Source organism: Vulpes vulpes, chromosome X (genome assembly GCF_048418805.1).
Source record: "Vulpes vulpes isolate BD-2025 chromosome X, VulVul3, whole genome shotgun sequence".
NCBI classification, from domain to species: domain Eukaryota; kingdom Metazoa; phylum Chordata; class Mammalia; order Carnivora; family Canidae; genus Vulpes; species Vulpes vulpes.
In genome coordinates this window covers 121,218,682-121,236,386 of record NC_132796.1, presented here as the reverse complement: position 1 = coordinate 121,236,386, position 17,705 = coordinate 121,218,682, and the positions used below count along the sequence as shown (strand labels likewise).

Here is a 17,705-nt window from a genome sequence, read left to right as displayed (position 1 = left end):
AATCGAATAAACAACAAGAAACACCAATGTCTGATTACACAAAGGTGCTGAGCTCTGTTATGGAAGAAAGCATAATAAATAAGATAAATCCACAAGCAACAAGTCAGGAAAACGTCAGTAACCCAAATGGTAGACTAAAGCTAATGCCTTTAAAATGCAAATAACCCCTAGAAATAAAGACAGAAGAAGACAAAGAGCCCAGCAGGAAGTTGCACAAATGGCCAGAGGGAAGGTGGAATCCGCGGGAAAAGAATCAGAAGCAGCCAATTTGGGGCAAATATTGCTGCGGGTGGGGGAGTCTGCATTGTGTGCACGGGGGTCTCGGTTCTCGGATCCCCCAGGAAAGAGTGACAGGAGGACCCGCGCTGACAGAAAGCCAGCCGGAAGGAAGGTGACAGCACAAAGGAGCTTATTATGGACAGCACAGTCTCAAGGCGGGAGAGGAGGCAGGCCCCAAGCCAGTGACTGCACCCGGGCATGGAGGGGGCTTTCTTTGTATGTTTGCAGAGGTCACGGGTCATGGCTGGCGGCGGGGCCTCCGACCAAGGTTGTGCCCCATCATCTCAGGGGCTCCTACCGGTTGGGGTGGGGGTGAAACCCAGTGTACGTCTGTGATAGTGAAGGCATCCGTGATCCTGGGGCTGAGATGGAAGAGGAGAGCAGGTGGCCTGCTGATGTGTCTCCTGGTCTGTCAAAGGCCCTCCCCCTCTGCCCTCCTCCCTCTCTTCCATTCTCCTACTCCCCCTTCCCCTTATCCCTCCCCACTGCTCCCCCTTCCCTCTCCTCCTTCCTCCCCCTTCCCCCTGCCCCTTACTCCCCCTACCCCCTCCTCCTTCTTCCCCTTCTTCCTCCCCCTCCCCCTCCCCCTTCCCCCTCCTCCCCTCCTCTTCCTCCCCCACCCCTTTTAAACCCCTAGGCCCAGACATTCAAAGCCACAATCAGGATGCTGTCTCCTCAGCCTTCTAACCTGTCCCCTACTGTCACCCACCCTGCCTGCAGCTCAGGTCTAACCTGCCTACTTTATCAGTAGGATCCTATTGATGTAAAAAAGAGTCGCGGATGCAGGTCACTATATCCTGGGGAAAAACCTGCAAGAACGCACACAAAACTGTTCCTCGTGGTTACCACAGACCCTGAGGTGATGAGGCATTTTTACTTTCTAACAACAAGCCTTGGTGTAAGGCATGAATGGTTTTATAGTGAGTGTGTATCCTAGTGGGCAAAACTGCGACATGTCTAAGCCCCGGGAAGTGTGAACACCCTGTGATTCGGGTTTTGCTGTCCTCCCTGGAACTCTGCACGCTCATACCTTCGTAGTTCCCAAAGAAGCCTGGAAGCTCCCAGCAAGATGTTCCCAGGGGTCTCTCTGGGTGGTGAGACCCCAGAGGGCATGTTCCCGGTGTCACCTTATAAGTTTCTGGAAGTGCACAGCTCAGCCAACGACCGTGTTTCGCCTCTGAAAATAGGAAACAACGTGTTAGGATGAACAACCACGACGGAAATGCTTCCAGGGCACAACCAGGACCCGGGACGCGACGGCCACTGCAGAACTAGAGAAGTACAGGGCAACCTCACTGGCCTGTCTCTGGGAGCTTGGTTGGTGGGGGGAGGTCACAGAAGAAGTGGGTGAGGAGGCGAGGCCCCCAGAGCTGGGGCAGAGCGGCCAGGGTGCCGTGGGTGAGCGCTGGCCAAGGCGAGCAGGCAGGCGGTGGCCCCAGACACTGACTCCGCACCCTGAGCTCCGAGGGCCAGGTCAGATGGAGCTCATGCGATCGGCAGCATCCTGCCTCAGTTGGTTCTGGAAGGGACAAGGAGAAGGTGTTGGCAGCTGGCCCAGGACAATGGCAGTGCAGGAGGAGCTGTAATGGAGACAGGGGAACAAGGAAGGCTTAATCTCAGGAAGGGGCGAGATGCTCCAGGACCTTTGCAGTGTGAAGGGGCAGATACACACCTCCTCCCCTCTCACTTGAAATTTATTTTGTCCTCCCTGTTAGAGGACTGACTGCTGATGATCCAGCCCAGCTCCAAGTTCGTGTCCCATCCTAGGCACCCCTCGCTAGGGTACTCATTCCTGTAGTAGTTGCTGCTTTATGGGCCTGGGGTGCACATGTTCTGTTTGGTGATTAAATGTTTATTAGATATAGGAAATAAAACAGCTTCCATTCTGCATCCGGGTTTAATTTTAGCTTCTCCTCCTCCGAATCTTCTTGCCTTTGTTCTCAGGTTGGAAACGAGGTCCTGGGATCCAGGTACCGTAGTATAAGGCAACTGAAGACAATTTAAAATGGGAGAAATAACTGTGTCATTATTCACAGTAACTAGTATCAGCATGTGAGAATATTTCCTTAGTTTTGTCTTTTCATTTATATATTAATGTCTAACATCAGAATACTAAGTAAGATTTTGTGGCTAATTGGCATTGATTCCGGTCTAGGAAGAAAACTGCTAGGACAACCGGTTACGTGGGTCCCACTCCACCCTCTGGACTCACCTATTATCTGAGGCCTCATTCCCCGGGGTTCCCTGGGATTTCCCGAGCGCCTTCCTCTGTGTGGCTCTCTCTTGCATCATCTGTCCCCAAAGTGGTTTTCCAGCTCATTATGCTGCTGCCTTCTTCCCTAAAGTCATGACGCGGGTCCTTGAGGAAAAGACAAAGGGGAACTGGTCTCCCCGAAGTGGGGAGGAGAGATGAAGTGGGGTCTTCTCCGCCTGTCCCTGCAAGATGCCCTGATTTCACAGCACAGTGGGGCTGCTCTCAAGGCACACAGTGGCCCGAGGAGGGGATGGGCAAGGCCCCAGTGCAACAGGTGAGTCTCTGGGATGGACACAGGAGGAACAAGGCATTGTCTGGGGGAGAACCACCGCTGTTGGCAGAGAGACACTGCGCTGTGCAGAACTCCGTGACGACACATTTATGAATTTGTCCCCGTCTGTGGGTCTGTGGATAGGTCTGCCGGAAGTTGGGAAAATAAAGGCAACCGTGTCTTGTCTGTGAGGAAGGCATCCAGCAAGAGGGTGACCAGTGTCTAGAATGGCTTGTGACATTGAGCACTGTCACCAAAGAGAGCCCCAGCCTGGGCCGCAACTGTCTCTGTCAGTCCTGTTCTTTCTGACTTTCTACTGGGCAGGCAGCTGTCATCTCAGGTGTGTGCAGGGGGGACCCCCAGGCAGAGAACGAGGATGTTTCCACACACGCACATCTAGAAATGTGAAACATCACCTGTTTGAGTGAAAGATAAAAATCATATGATCCATAGACACACAAAACGCATTCGACAAAAGACAGCATATTTTTATAACAAAAACCTTCAATAAATGGGGGATAGAACTAGCGTTTCCCAATATAAAAAACAAACCCCACAGCTAATATCATACTCAACAGTGAAAAGTGGAAAGTTTCCCTCAAAATCAAGAAGAAGGTACAGCTGGTCAGAGGCATACTCAGTGAAATTTCGATACTTAAATTTCAGATTTCTTGAGAATTGGTGTGTGGCCCAGCAAATGCACATCCAACATAGTTGTACTGGGAAAGAACGTGCAGTACACACACATCTAAAGTTTAGATTTTGAATTTAGTGTCGTAAAGACATCAAGCAAGGTAGTTGATAGTATCCATGGGATGTCCTATGTCAGGGCCCAATAAACCTTTTTTTTTTTTTTTCAGATTCTATATGTGTATTCATGAGAGACACAGAGAGGGCACAGGGACATAGGCAGGGGGAGATTTCATCTTGTTTTATCGGTTCCCTCCCCTCCCCTATTGTCCTCTGTGTTGTGTCTTAAGTTCCCCGTACGAGTGAGATCATATGATAATTGTCTTTCTCTGACTTATTTTGCTTAGCATCATACCCTCTAGGTCCATCCACGTTGCTGCAAATGGCAAGGGCAAGATTTCCTTTTTTGATGGCCTAGTAGTCATCCATTGAGTGTGCGTGCGCGTCTCTCTCTCTATATAATGCATATATATTGTCCATTTGTCTGTCGATGGACATCTGGGCTCCTCCCATAGCTTGGCTCTTGTGGACTCTCTTGCTATAAACATTGGGGTACAGGTGTCCCTTCAGATCACTATGTTTGTATCTTTGGGGCAAGTACCGAGTGGTACAATTGCTGGGTCGTAGGGTAGCTCTATGTTCTACTTTTTTAGGACCAGCTTGCTTTCCCGTCAACAGGGTAAGAGGGTTTGCCTCCCTCCACATGCTTGTTTCCTGACTCATTAATTTTAGCTTCACGAGAAACAGAGAGAGAGACAGACAGACAGACAGAGAGGCAGAGACACAGAGGAGAAGCAGGCTCCATGCAGGGAGCCAGACATGGGACTTGATCCTGGGACTCCAGGCCCACGCCCTGGGCTGCAGGTGGCGCTAAACCGTTCCGCCACTGGGGCTGTACCTCTTGGTATTTTTTTTTTTTAAAAAGCTTTCAGTTTCATGGATTTTTCTCTATTGTTTTTCCATCTGACATTGTATTCACATCTGCTCTTATCTTCCGTATTTCTTTCCCACTGTGTATTTAGATTTTAATTTGCTCTCCTCTGTCTGATTTTCTTTTTTTTAATAAATTAATTTTTATTGGTGTTCAATTTACCAACATACAGAATAACACCCAGTGCTCATCCCGTCAAGTGTCCCCCTCAGTGCCCGTCACCCATTCACCCCCACCCCCCGCCCTCCTCCCCTTCCACCACCCCTAGGTCGTTTCCCAGAGTTAGGAGTCTCTCATGTTCTGTCTCCCTTCCTGAAATTTCCCACACATTTCTTCTCCCTTCCCTTATATTCCCTTTCACTATTATTTATATTCCCCAAATGAATGAGGACATACACTGTTAGTCCTTCTCCGATTGACTTACTTCACTCAGCAAAATACCCTCCAGTTCCATCCACATCGAAGCAAATGGTGGGTATTTGTCGTTTCTAATGGCTGAGGAATATTCCACTGTATACAGAGACCACAGCTTCTCTATCCATTCATCTTTCGATGGACACCGAGGCTCCTTCCACAGTTTGGCTATTGTGGACATTGCTGCTGTGAACATCGGGGTGCAGGTGTCCCGGCGTTTCATTGCATCTGAATCTTTGGGGTAAATCCCCAGCAGTGCAATTGCTGGGTCGTAGGGCAGGTCTATTTTTAACTCTTTGAGGAGCCTCCACACAGTGTTCCAGAGTGGCTGCACCAGGTCACATTCCCACCAACAGTACAAAAATGTTCCCCTTTCTCCGCATCCTCTCCAACATTTGTGGTTTCCTGCCTTGTTAATCTTCCCCATTCTCACTGGTGTGAGGTGGGATCTCATTGTGGTTTTGATTTGTATTTCCCTGATGGCAAGTGATACGGAGCATCTTCTCATGTGCATGTTGGCCATGTCCGTGTCTTCCTCTGTGAGATTTCTCTTCATGTCTTTTGCCCATTTCATGATTGGATTGTTTGTTTCTTTGGTGTTGAGTTTAATAAGTTCCTTATAGATCTTGGAAACTAGCCCTTTATCTGATACGTCATTTGCAAATCTCTTCTCCGATTCTGTAGGATGTCTTGTAGTTGTGTTGACTGTATCCTTTGCTGTGCAAAAGCTTCTTGTCTTGATGAAGTCCCAATAGTTCAGTTTTGCTTTTGTTTCTTTTGTCTTCCTGGATGTATCTTGCAAGAAGTTACTGTGGCCACGTTCAAAAAAGGGTGTTGCCTGTGTTCTCCTCTAGGATTTTGATGGAATCTTGTCTCACATTTAGATCTTTCATCCATTTTGAGTTTATCTTTGTGTATGGTGAAAGGGAGTGGTCTAGTTTCATTCTTCTGCATGTGGATGTCCAATTTTCCCAGCACCATTTATTGAAGAGACTGTCTTTCTTCCAGTGGATAGTCTTTCCTCCTTTGTCAAATATTAGTTGACCATACAGTTCAGGGTCCACTTCTGGGTTCTCTATTCTGTTCTGTTCCATTGACCTCTGTGTCTGTTTTTGTGCCAGTACCACACTTTCTTGATGACCATAGCTTTGTAGTACAACCTGAAATCTGGCATTGTGATGCCCCCAGCTATGGTTTTCTTTTTTAAAATTCCCCTGGCTATTCGGGGTCTTTTCTGATTCCACACAAATCTCAAAATAATTTGTCCCAACTCTCTGAAGAAAGTCCGTGGTATTTTGATAGGGATTGCAGTAAACGTGTAAATTGCCCTGGGTAACATTGACATTTTCACAATATTAATTCTGCCAATCCATGAGCACGGAAGCACTGGGAGCCTTTCCCCTAAGATCAGGAACAAGACAGGGATGTCCACTCTCACCACTGCTGTTCAACAGAGTACTGGAAGTCCTCACCTCAGCAATCAGACAACAAAAAGACATTAAAGGCATCAAATTGGCAAAGAAGAAGTCAAACTCTCCCTCTTCGCCGATGACATGATACTCTACATAGAAAACCCAAAAGCCTCCACCCCAAGATTGCTAGAACTCATACAGCAATTTGGTAGCGTGGCAGGATACAAAATCAATGCCCAGAAATCAATGGCATTTCTATACACTAACAATGAGACTGAAGAAAGAGAAACTAAGGAGTCAATCCCATTTACAATTGCACCCAAAAGCATAAGATACCTAGGAATAAACCTAACCAAAGAGGTAAAGGATCTATACCCTAAAAACTATAGAACGCTTCTGAAAGAAATGGAGGAAGACACAAAGAGATATGTCTGATTTTCTGCAACATTGTTCTATCAATTATGTAAAAGGAGTGTGAAAATGTTTCTCCATTTGTGGATTCATCTATTTCTCCTTTCTTTTCTGTGAGTTTTGTTTCATGTATTTCGGAGCCCTGTTATTAGTAGTGCACACATATTTAGAGTTTTAGGTTTTCTTCACAAAGTGACCTCTTTATCATTAGCAAACGTCCTCCATCCCGTCATCTCCCTTGTCCCGAAGCCTACTCTGCCTATAGGTACAGCCACTCAAACTTTCTTATGATGAGAGTCTACGCGGTATATATCTTATCCATCTTTTCCCTTATATCGTGCTTCACATTTGAGGCAGATTTCTTATGCTTAGCATATAGTTTTGCTTTGCCTTTTTTTATCCAGTCTGGCAATCTCTGCTTTTTAGTTGCACCAGTAGATCATTTACAATAAATGTAAGTAGTGACACGGCTGAGTTTAAATCTACCATCCTGCTATTTACCTTCTCTTTGTCCCATGTGTTCTGTGTTCCCCTCTCCATCTTTTCATGCCTTCTTTCAGATGAGTAATTTATAGAATTTCACTATATGTGTATAGATTTTATATCTAGGGTTTCTAATACGTATTTGACCTTATTATGGACTGCGTTAAAATAATTCCCAATCCATTCCCATATAAGATGAGAACATGACAACAGTATACCTCCAATTACCCACTCCTGTGCTTTGTGCTATTGTTGTCATCCATTTCATTCCCTATGGAGGTTATAAACCCCACATCATGTAGTGAATACTTTTGCTTTAAATGGTTTGCTATGGTCGAAAGACATTTTAAAGAGAGAAAAATATTTTATATTCACTCACGTACTTTCCATGCCTGGAACTGTGCGTTCCTGCCCGTAGATCCAAGGTCCCATCTGGTATCACCCTTCCTCGTGGACAATGTTCTTTAGCATTTCTCGTACTGCAGGCTTTCTGCTGACAACAAAGGATCTCAGCTTCTGTATGTCGGGGAAAAAAACCTTTATTTTGCCCTCTCTTCTTGCTGAAGGTGGTGGACTGTTGTATTGTATGATAACTCCATTAACATACAATTAGCCATTAACTTACAAGAAGACTTAACATACAATAAGCCATTTTAAGTGAAAATTCCGTGGCATTTAGTACGTTCACATGTGAAACGATTGCCTAGCAGGGCTGGCACCCTGAGAGCAGCCAGAGAAACGGGGTCAGGTCACCGCGGGCGGGAGGGCAGAGCCGTCTCCTGCGGAGGCAGGCAACGGGCCAGGGTGTCTTCTGCTGCGGGTCCATGTGCAGATGTGATTCGGGGCACGGAGCTGCCGGAGTTGTTGCCTGATGACAGAGGAGAGGAGAGAGAGTATCACAGAGGGCCCAGGGCGCATCGGGCAGGACTGTGGCTTTGACCCCGTTTGACATGGGAGGCACCAGGAGGTCCAGAGCAGGAGAAGGAGGGACCCGACAAATGTCTTATCACTGATCTCGGGTTGGGGTTCTGCTGTGTGGGCGCTGGGGAAGTAGGGGGACCGTTGCGGATGATTACAGGGTGTAGGCTCCTCATCCAGTTAGGCGTTTCTGGGGGATTGCCTGACACCCTCACAGGAGGTGGGTGCACCATGGCTTCCAGGTCACACACCCCTCTGGGTGTGGGGTTGCCCTTACCCTCCCCTGGCCTTCACCTCACCACTGTCCTCCCAAGCCTAACCTCAGTCCTTCCATCCGTCCGAGTCTCATTGTCCTAAGCTTGGAACCTGTCTTCTTTGTCTCTGGACCTTCCCTCGTCCCCACTCCCTCTTATAAATTGGAAGCTCGGGACTTAATTCCTCATGTGACTCTGACTTGGCCTCTACAGGTTTCTGTGTGTGACTCTATGCGGCTGGGAAATGACACCCTAGGTGTCATTCTGGAAGGGCTGGCTGGCACAGAGTTGAGGCTTTTGCTCTTTGAGATCTTTCTGCTGGTCTACCTCGTGTCTGTGGTTGGGCACCTGGGCATCGTCAGCCTTACTGTCCTGGACTCCCAACTCCACCCACCCATGTACTTTTTCTTAGCCAACCTGTCACTGCTGGACGCTGCCTATATCTCCAACTTGGTGCCTCGGTGCTGGCATGTCTGCTGGCGGCAGTGTGGCCTGTGCCTCAGTGAGCTTGCCTCACCCAGATATTCTTCTTCCACGTCCTGGCTCGGGGGAGTGCTTCCTGCGCACAGCTGTGTCTGGCGACCACTTTGAGGCACTCTGCCAGCTGCTGGACTACCGAGACCTCATGGGCCAGGGGACCCACACGGGGCTGGCCGCCACCGCCTGCCTGCTCGCCTTGGCCAGCGCTCACCCACAGCACCCTGGCCGCTCTACTGCAGCTCCACGAGCCTCGCCTTCTCGCCCGCTTCTTCCGGGACCTCAGCCCGCCAACCAAGCTCTCTTGCTCCCACACACAGGCCACCGAGCTTGCCCCATTCTTCTTCAGTTCTGCGGTGGCTGTCACACCCCGGGCCCTGGTTGTGACTTTATGCCCGCGTCGGGGCCGCGTTGTCAGGATTCGCTGCATTGGGGGCCAAAGGAGGCCTTTCCACCTGGCTGCTCGGTTCACCTGGGCGGCGTTGCCTCCATCTCTTGGCTCCTCTGCTGCATCCTCCCCGGCTCTGCCTGCCCACCTGCGGGGCCAGTGCTCTCTGTGCCCGGAGTGGCGCTCAGTCCCTTGCAACCCCCTCGTCTACAGCACGCGGGACAAGGAGGTGAACAGGGCCTTGTTCAAGGCCCGTGGGCCAGAGCGCACTTCCGGGGCATGCAGCTTGCCAGCTCCCGGCCTTCCTTCTTCCCGGGTGAGGCTTGGCAGCCTGATGGCTTGGGGTCACTCCAGTCACACATGAGTCTGGACTGGCGTGCGGCCCACCTGAGTGTTGAGTCCTCTGTGGGCCATGTCTACCCCACCCCCACCCACAGTCCATATGGAGCATTTCCCTCGTGCTGTTTGATCCTAACACGTTGTTTCCTATTTACGGAGGCGAAACACGGTCATTGGCTGAGCTGTGCACCTCCGGAAACTTATAAAGTGACACCGGGGACATGCCCTCTGGGGTCTCACCACCCAGAGAGAACCCCTGGGAACATCTTGCTGGGAGCTTCCAGGCTTCTTTGGGAACTACGAAGGTATGAGCGTGCAGAGTTCCAGGGAGGACAGCAAAACCCGAATCACAGGGTGTTCACGCTTCCCGGGGCTTAGACATGTCGCAGTTTTTCCCACTAGGATACACACTCACTATAAAATCATTCATGCCTTACACCAAGGTGTGTTGTTAGAAAGTAAAAATGCCTCATCACCTCAGGGTCTGTGGTAACCACAATGAATAGTTTTGTGTGCATTCTTGCAGGTTTTTCCCCAGGATATAGACCTGCATCTGTGACTCTTTTTTAGGTGAATAGGATCCTACTGATAAAGTAGGCAGGTTAGACCTGAGCTGCAGGCAGGGGCGGTTACAGTAGAGGACAGGTTAAAAGGCTGAGGGCACAGCATCCTGATTGTGGCTTGGAAGGTCTTGGCCTCTAAACTTCCAAGGGGGGAGCAGTGGGAGAGGGAGAAGGTGAGGAGGGGGGAGGAGGAGGAGGGAGGAGGGGGAGGAGGGGAAAGGGGGAGGAGGAGGAATGAGGAGGGAGAAGGGAGAGGAGGAGGACAGAGAAGGGGGAGGAGGGGGGAGGGAGAGGGCTGCTGACAGACCAGGAGCCACACGTGCAGGCCCCCCCCCACCCCCGCCGCCCTCGCTCTCCTCTTCCATTTCAGCCCCGGGGTCACCGATGGCTTCACTATCACAGATGTACACTGGGTTTCACCCCCACCCCAACCTGGAGGAGCCCCTTAGATGATGGGACACAACCTGGGTCGGAGACCCTACTGCCAGCCATGACCAATGACTTCTGCAAACATACAAAGAAAGCTCCCCCCCCCCCCCCCAGCCCGGGTGCAGTCACAGGCTCGGGGCTGTCGCCTCGCGGCCTGTCGCCTCTCCTGCCCTGAGACTGTACTGTCCTTAATAAGCTCCTTTGTGCTGTCACCTTCCTTCTGGCTGGCTTTCTGTGAGCGCGGGTCCTCCTGTCACTCTCTCGCGGGAGATTGAGAACCGAGACCCCCGTGCACACAAGGCAGACTCCCCCACCCACAGCAATACTGTGCCCCAAATTGGATGCTTCTGATTATTTTCCCTTGGATTCCTGGCTCCCGCCATTTGTACAACTTCCTGCTGGGCTCTTTGTCTTCTTATGTCTTTATTTCTAGGAGATATTTGCATTTTAAAGGCATTAGCTTTAGTCTATTATTTGAGTTACTGACGTTTTCCTGACTTGTTGCTTGTTGTTTTATCTTCTTTATTATGTTTTCTTCCATAACAGAGCTCAGCACCTTTCTGTAATCAGACATTGGTGTTTTTTGTTGTTTATTCGATTTTTCCTTCTGGATTTTGCATCCTGCTTTACCATTTGACTCATGAATGCTTTGCTCACCTGAGTCCCAGTTGGATGCTTTTGTGGTGTCTCTACCACAAATCACTTGACACTTCCTTGGATCCAGACACTGGTACATATTTGTTCACACGAGGCTTCTGGGTTTTGTATCCTGCATACATTTCTTCATCAGTGTTTTCTCCCTTTATTTCAAGATGTGGGCTTAGACTTTGGTGAAGATGACATTTCCATTCAGTGGGGATATATGGATTATTTGATAAATGATGTTGAGACACCTGACTACTGACTAACCTTGGGCAGGGGAGGAGACAAAGTTAGACCAATGACATTTTTCACACCAAAATTAATTCGTGGTGTTGTAACATTTTACAGTGGCAAAGGTGTTATGGATGACAGATTTTACAATTTACAGTGGGTAAGGCTTTCCATCGGACACAAACTACAGAAATCATAATGGGAGAAAAATCTCTCACTGAAATACATCTCAAAATTTTAAAGACCCTCTGTGTAGAAAAGAAGTGAACAAGGATGCAGGGAAGCAATGAGGAAGGAAAGTGTTTTCAAATGATGACAAGATTTGGTATCTTTAATATGTAAAGACCATTCACAGATCAATAAGTAAAACGTGCTTATTTGAATTAAAAAAAAAACAAAGATAAATGATATAATTGACGGTTCTCAGAAGAGGAGATACCCCTGGCTCAATGTCATGGGACTGGTTGTCAAGCCACGTTAAAGATCAAAAGAAAGTGAAACCACATTGAGGTGTGATTTTAGTGAGCATATGGGCAAAGATTTAAAAGACTGATATGTGTCGTTTGAGGTAGTCTATGGGCTGAGCTGTATCTCCCTGCCTCCACAAAGTCCTGTGTTGAAATCCTAAACCCTAATGGGCCTGCATCTGGATGGAGATAGGGACTTTAAGGAGGTCATTAAAGTTAAACGGAGTCCTAAGGGTGGGCCCCTACTCCGACAGGACTGGTGTCCTTGTGAGAAGAGGAACAGGCAGCAGAGAGCTCGCTTCCTCTCTCTCCACACCCTCAGGCAGGAGGCCTCGCCAGAAAGCAATGGTGCTGGCACCTTGCTCTTGGACTTTGCGTCTCCAGAACTGAGAGAAAATATATTTCTATTGTTTAAGGCAGTTAACGTGGTCTTTTGTCATGGCCGCCTGAGCTGACAAATACAGGGAAGGGGGAGGTCAGAAGGTGGACACTTGCCTTCACAGTTGGTTGGAGTCGAACTGGCATGACCTTTTGGAAGGACAGTTTGGTAATACGCGCGTCAGACGCTTTCACAGGGCCTTCCCCCGAGGCGCCTGGCTGAGTCTCGTGGTAAAGCGGGTGAGTCTTGACCTCAGGTTAGTGAGTTTGAGCCCATATTCCGTGTGGAGCTTACTTAATATGGGAAGAAGGAGAGGGAGAAAACAAAAGAAAAGGGCTTAATCCCTGACCCAGCACTTTCCCTTCTGAAAATCTACTGTACTAACACATTACAGATCAACGAATATTCCGGTTATTCATTTCTTCCAGCAGAGTTTATGATACTGAAAAATTAGAAACAACCTTGAGGGAGGCCGACCTACAGGAGACCGGTTAGGGTGCCACACAGAATTACCATTTCCCTACACCTTAAACGTCTGTTGTTGTTGTTGTTGTTGAAAATGGGCATTTTAGATGATGTAGCAACTCTGGCTTCTGAGTTTTTCTGAATGTCTGTGTTTCGTTTTGTTTTGCTCTGTTTTAGTGACTTTCCTAGGCTTAAACTGTGGATCTGTCACTCCCACAATCTGTCTTCTCTTGAAGCACAGCTGCTGTTTTTACTCTTCAGATTTAAAAAATTCTTATTTTTAAGTACTTTTTTTGACACAGAGAGATAGAGCATGAGCACAAGCGGTGGGAGTGACAAGCAGAAGGAGAGGGAGAAGTAGGCTCCCCACTGAGTGTGCAGCCCAACATGGGGCTCAATTCTAGGGCCCCAGCATCACGACCTGAGCTGACTGCAGTAGCTCCACTGACTGAGCCACCCAGGTGCCCCTTATTTTAATTTTTTTTAACCCGACTTCCTAGTGTCTCCATAGCTTAGTGGTAAGCCTGTGATTTTGGCAGAGATTGTGCTGAAACTTCTTGAGCCCAAAACACTTTCGCTGCTTGCAGTTGATCTCTGAGAGGGTTGGGAGTGTGGTGTCTAAATGTGGTGTCTCTTCCCGTTAGATGGGGGCCCCCCAATGTGGGTTGATAATCAGACGGAAGGTGGTGCCGGGGATGGTGAAAAGAATTCACCTGAAGCAGAACACAGGAAATAGGAGTTTATTGTATGTACTGTAAGGGAGCCGTGGGCAGGACAGCAAAGGAGAGGCTGCCTGCAACAAGCCAGTGGGTAGTGGTTGTCGTTAAGGGGGGAAGGTGAGGAGGGATGGTGACATATGGAATTCTTCCTTTTTTGGTAACTCTGCCTGTTTGTGAGTACCCCATCTGTTAGTTAGGGCCCATGGATATATCTTGACATGGGTCACCTGATGGGCCTGTCTGCTCAGCTAGGGGGTCTCTGTGGACTTTAATTAATTAATTTACTACTATTATTTTCTTCCAAACTTTTTTTTTTAACATTTTATGTATGTATTCATGAGAGATGCAGAGACACAGGCAGAGACACAGGCAGAGGGAGAAGCAGGTTCCCTACAGGGAGCCTGATGTGGGACTTAATCCCAGAACCCCAGGATTACAACCTGAGCCGAAGGTAGACGCTCAACCGCTGAGCCACCCAGGTGCCCCTCTTCCAAGTTTTTATTTAAATTCAATAGTTGCTGTATAGTACAGCATTGGTTTTAGGAGTAGAATTTAGTGATTCATTACTTACATATAACACCCACCCAGTGTTCATCACAAGTGCCCTCCTTAAGGCCCGTCACCCACCTCCCAACTCACCTTCCCTCCAGCAACCCTCAGTTTGTTCTCTATAGTTTAGAGTCTTTATAGTTTTTGCTCTTTCTACATTCCATTGCAAGGGGAAGGACAGAGGGAGAGGGAGAGACAGAATCCTCAGTCAGACACCTCACTGAGCACGGAACCAACACAGGGTTCAGTCCCAGGGCCCTGAGATCACAACCTGAACTGAAATCAAAAGCTGTACATCAACCAACTGAGCCACCCAAGCGCCCCAATCCATTGACTTCAATTTCAAATATGGCATTTTCAGTTCTAGGATGCCCATTAAATTTTTTTATCATCCAACTCTCTGTGAAAATCTCCTTCTTCTCTATTTTTCTGAACATATTAGTGATAGTAATTTTAAAGCCATTCTTCTGCTCATTCTAATACCTGGGTCACCCCTAAGTCTGCTTCTCTTGGTTATCTGTTTTTCCTCTTGGTTATCTGGTCATGTGGTCTTGTCAGTTCTCATGGCTAGCAATTTTAATTGAGTCTCAAACATGTATAAAAATACTACAGATGCTCAAAATGAACTTATATTTCACCAGAAAAGATTAAGCATTTTTTTCTCCTAGGTAGATAGAATTTTGGGGCTGATAACCATAGTCTATCTAATCAAGGACTGGTCTATGTTGATGCCAGGTTGCAGTCTACCTATGGGTCACCAGGGCTTTCAATTTACAGCCTCAGTTGGTCTAGTAGGTGTGGGTCTTTGTCTACTCAGTACTGACAAGACTGTAGGAATTTCTACTCTGATATTTTTTTTAAGTTTTATTTTTTTAAAGATTTTATTTATTTATTCCTGAGAGACAGAGAGAGAAAGAGAGAGGCAGAAGGACAAGTAGGCTCCATGCAGGGAGTCCGATGTGGGACTCGATCCCAGGACTCCAGGATCACACCCTGGGCCAAAGGCAGGTGATAAACCACTGAACCACGCACGGATCCCCAATAAAAAAGTTTTATTTTTTTATTTTAAAATTTTTTATTATTCATTTGAGATAGAGAAAGAGGGAGAATGAGCGCATGAGTGGCATGAAGGGCAAAGGGAGAAGCAGGCTCTGCTATTTAGAAAAAATTAGCCATTTTACAGTATACAATTCAGTGGCATTTAGTATACTCACAATGTTGTGCAATAATCACCACTCTCTACTTCCAGAATTTTTTCATTACTCTAAACGGAAACCTTATATCCATTAAGCAGTTACTTTCCATTTCCTTCCACCTGCCCCCCAGCTCCTAGCAACCACTAATCTCCTTTCTATCTCTATGGATTGATCTGTTCTGGATAGTTCATATAAATGGAATCATATACTATGTGGCCCTTTGTGTCTGGCTTCTTTCACTTACCATGATGTTTTCAAAATCCATCTATATTGCAGCATATATCAATACTTTACACTTTTTTATGGCTGAAGAAAATCCATTGTATGGATATACTACATATTGCTTATCATTCATCAGTAATTGACATTTGAGGTATTTTTACCTTTTGGCTATTGTAAGTAGTGCTGCTATGAATATTCTTATACAAGTTTTTGTTTGAGTATCTCTTTCCACGTATTTTCAGTATATACCTAGGAGTGAAATTTGGGGGCCATATGGTAATTCTGTGTTCAACTTATTGAGAAACTGCCAAACTGTCTTCCATTAGTGGTTGCACTATTTAATATGCCTACCAGCAATGCATGAGGGTTCCAGTTGATCCTTATCCTAGCTAACATTTGTTATTGTCTTTTTGAAAAATTTGATTTCTTTTCCTAAATAAGCTCTACTCCCAACATGGAGTTTGAACTCACAACCCCAAGATCAAGGGTCCCACACTCCCCTGACTGAGCCAGCCAGGCACCCTTAAACAACTGAATTTTATTTTTAAAAAATTTATTTATTCATTAATGAGAGACACAGAGAAAGAGAGAGGCAGAGAGATAGGCAGAGGGATAAGCAGACTCCCCTCAAGAAACCTGATATGAAACTCAATCCTAGACCCCAGGATCACGCCCTGAGCCAAAAGAAGACGCTCAACTGCTGAGCCACCCAGGTGTTCCACAACCTAATTTTAAATGGAGGAAAAGGTCTGAATAGACATTTCTCCAAAGAAGACCTACAAATGTCCAATCAATAAACACATGAAAAGATGCTCCAAATAACTAGACGTCAGAGAAATGTAAACGAAAACCAGAATCAGATACTGCCGGAGTCCAGCTCCAACTGGGGTGGGTCTCTGGAAGGAAAGGACAGTGTCGGTGAGTGAGGAGACGCACACACACAGTCAGGGTGCATACGTCTCCTCTGGATCATTTCGGAGGGGCTCTATTTCTATCATTTTACATTGCCTTGTTTTCCCAGTTAGTAGGTAATTACATTTTACATTTTATCAAAAGCATCTTAGATCATTCTAAACCTCTTTTTCATACAAAATGTTTTTCCTTTCAGCTTCTACTGCTATAATTAACATGACCTTTATTCATTTCTTGAGAAAGCAGTGAACGCGACACAAAAGACAAAGGTGCTAGACAGAGCGTGACCTACTCTAGTGGAAGAACAAGTCTATGGTACTTTGGTTACATGAAATGGGTTAGTATAGTCTAGAGGTCATATGCAGGAGTGTTTGACTTTCTTTCGTCAGTTTACGATGCCTACAACCCACCTACAACCTATTTTATCAAAATATTTGTTCCATTGGTTAATTAACTGTCATCTCCTTGTCTTGACACTTAAGAGGTGCCTGAAGGACTTCTTCCGTGACAGCTTTAACTGGGCTAGGTTCCCAGATCTCTTTTACCGTTAGCTGATGAAAAAACTCAGCATTTCTCAAAGAAGAGAACTTACAGAGCCGGGGACATTGGGTTTTATTATAAGAAGGACGTTAGAGATTTTGATTATTTTTAGACTCCATATTTATTTTATGAAAATTCCCCAATAATATTATAATGATGCTGAAGATGGCCCAAAACAAAGTGAAAGGAATCAGTGGGAGCCAGCTGTGGCTTCTCCCGATTTTTCAGGATTAACCCTCATGCTTGGACTTTGTCAAACATATGAATAGCTTGGCTCGCATCAAGATACCACTTCATATCCATCGAGATGGCTATATTGAAAAAGACAATAACAGAAACACCTGGCTGGCTCAGTCAGTGGCCTCACGTTGGGTGTAGAGATTACTTAAAATAAAATACTAAAAAAAATTAATTAGGTCATTTTCTTTTTTTAAACGTGAGTTGTAATAGTTCTTTATATTCTGCATAGTAGACCCTTATTAGATATAGGATTTGCAAGATGATCCACCATCCTGTAGATTGTATTTTCATTTTTTATGATGTCCCTTGAAGCAGAAACTTTTTTAATATTGATGATATATATTTTATCTATATTTCTTTTTGCTTGTACCTATGGTGTCATATCTAAGAAACCATCATCCAATCCAAGATCATGATTTTACACTTTTGTTTTCTTCTAAGAGTTTTATAGTTTTAACTCTTAAATTTTTGGTCCACAATCATTTAGGATTTAATTTTTGTGCATGGTATTAGGTAGGGGTCCAAGTTCATTCTTCTCTATTTGGATATTCAGTTACCCCAGTATTATTTGTTGAAAGATAGTTATTTCCTCATTGAATTGTCTTGACATCCTTGATGAAAATCAATTGA

At 46.3% G+C, this 17,705-nt stretch overlaps 1 pseudogene; it reads left to right on the top strand.

Moving 5' to 3' along the window:
• The window catches only part of LOC140596145 (olfactory receptor 3A1-like), a 31,138-nt pseudogene extending 21,592 nt beyond the window's left edge, over positions 1-9,546 (top strand).
• The last annotated feature ends 8,159 nt before the right edge of the window (positions 9,547-17,705 follow it).